The sequence below is a fragment of the Culex pipiens genome, chromosome 1 (genome assembly GCF_016801865.2).
Source record: "Culex pipiens pallens isolate TS chromosome 1, TS_CPP_V2, whole genome shotgun sequence".
Taxonomy (NCBI): Eukaryota; Metazoa; Arthropoda; class Insecta; order Diptera; family Culicidae; genus Culex; species Culex pipiens.
The window spans coordinates 136044725-136046950 of NC_068937.1; positions in this window are offsets into that span (position 1 = coordinate 136044725).

Consider the following 2226-nt stretch of genomic DNA (forward strand, 5'->3'; position numbering starts at 1 on the left):
CCCTCCGGGTTGATGGTGTTGGTGGGTGTAAGAAGGGGCGTTTGTTTTTCCAACCATTTCCCTCCAACCCCCCCTTGGAAAATAAAACAAAAAAAAAGTATGCGAAAGGAAAACGTAAGCTCTTCACCACACCTGCCATCATTCTCGAAGAGAACGCCGGTTCAAACTTTTGCTTCGACGACTTTCTCTTTCGCTGAGTTGATGATGCTTAAGGTTTGCTGGAAGGGAAAATCTTAAATTCTAAAAAAAAAACTGCCGTCATGAATTGCAAACACACGCCGCGCGAAAGTGGAACGACGGCGAAGACTTTTAAGCGATGAAAGAACATTCCATCGTGGGGGTGGAATTTACTATCTCCAGCAGCGCGTAAAATTAGCATTATGCACAGTTGGCAGAGAAGCTTAATCTGGCTTTAAAAGGTAGGCGTTTAAGTGCTCGTAACTTTAAGTATTTTGAAGAACTTTATATTTTATTTTTTTTGTAATGACTTCTTTCTCTGAGTTTAATAAAAATGTGTCAAAGGACAAATTTCCTAAATTTTCTCACTGTTACAATCCCGTAAATGCTAAATTTAAGCACGATAAAGCTCAAATAAAGCAACGAGCTACTTGGCGGCTCCATCTTGTGGGTACCAACCCACCCCCAAGGTCCTGGGCTCCCCGTGCCGTGCTAATCAACTATTCAGCGGAGCGAGTCGATGCTCAATCAGGATTACCTCAAACCTGGAGGGGGTGGAGATGGTGGAAATCATGACCTGGTGGCAGGATGGCAAAGACGATGTATGCAAATACTGACAATTGTCGGAAGAGCGATGGCGAAATCGTGAAGTTTCGGGAAATTTAATTTGACTGTTTGATGCAAAATTTGTGGAGGTGAAAGTCACTTATTTTAGGAGAGACAAACCGCCATGGGGTCTAAATAAATTAATAAATTTATTTGGACCCTGTTTTTGTCTGAAGAAAGAGAATAAATTTCAACAGAAATATTCCGATTAACTGGCTGGAATGTTTACAGAAATAGAACGAAATTGATGGATGTGTTACTTCCTGCGAACAAATATTGCCTGAGGGAGATTGGTCCGCTTGATTATCTCCCAATCCTCTCAACGGATATCCGATAAACCTTATCAAATTATATTTTGGAAGCTTTTTCTGTTTCCTTTTCGTTCTTCTGCTAGAGTTATGTGCCAGTAGGCCTCAAACTGACAACGATTCTGACTTTGGTAAACTGCTTCTCTTTTCAAATATAAGTTTCTTCGAATGCTTTAAATGTTTGAGTTTCCGAGTTCTGCTAGGGTTCTAATTTTTTTTGTTTTTTCACTTTCAATTTCTAATAAATTATAAGGTCATGGTTAGGGTTAGTGAAATTTCACGATTTCGCGGACAGCGTGAAATCCGCGAAATTTGGCTTTTTCCGCGAAATCCCGTGAAATGTTATGTTTGTGTGAAAATGTAACGATTTTTCTCAAAATAATTAATCAAACTCAAAAAGGAATAAAAATAATCTTATGAACTACTGTAGAATTTTTTTTTTTCAAATGACTTTATAATAAATATTTCAACCATAAAGACTATCAAAGTAAATTTTATTAGTCTTCGTTTGATAAGCTTTCTATAGAAACTAACTTAATTTAGTAATATTTTAGTTCGCTGTAGTACAAATTATACTACTATTTTATTTAAAAGAAATCAAACTTTGTTTTATTTAAAATAAAGTGAAGAGTATTTTTAATTTTTGAGATCACCTTTTTAAAACATTTCAGATTTTTTTCTGAGTCCTGTTTTATTTTAAAAATATTTGATTATTTGTGTGAATAATTCCCTTGAAAGTTAAAAAATACATTTTTTTGTTTTCTGTTCTTATTTTGAATAAAAATTTCGATTTCATAACAATTTATAAAATTTTTGCCCTGGGCTTTGTCATAATAAGTGTCATAGGTTTGATGCTGGCAAAGAGTATGATTTGATTCGATGTGGAATTAAAATCGAAGTGTTCAGTATATTGCTGAAGCTTCCATTTTTACACATGGACACCACTTCATGCTGCGAGAACCCACTTTGGCGCAGTCTCAGGGCTTAATCGATGGCCGGTAAGCTGTCATCGAATCTCTTTTTCAATTAGCGACTTGTAAAATATGAACTGGTAATCTATTTTTTTTTGTTTTAAAAAAAAGCCAGACAGGGTTTAAAAGAAACGTACTAGAATTTTTGGCTATTCATTAAAATT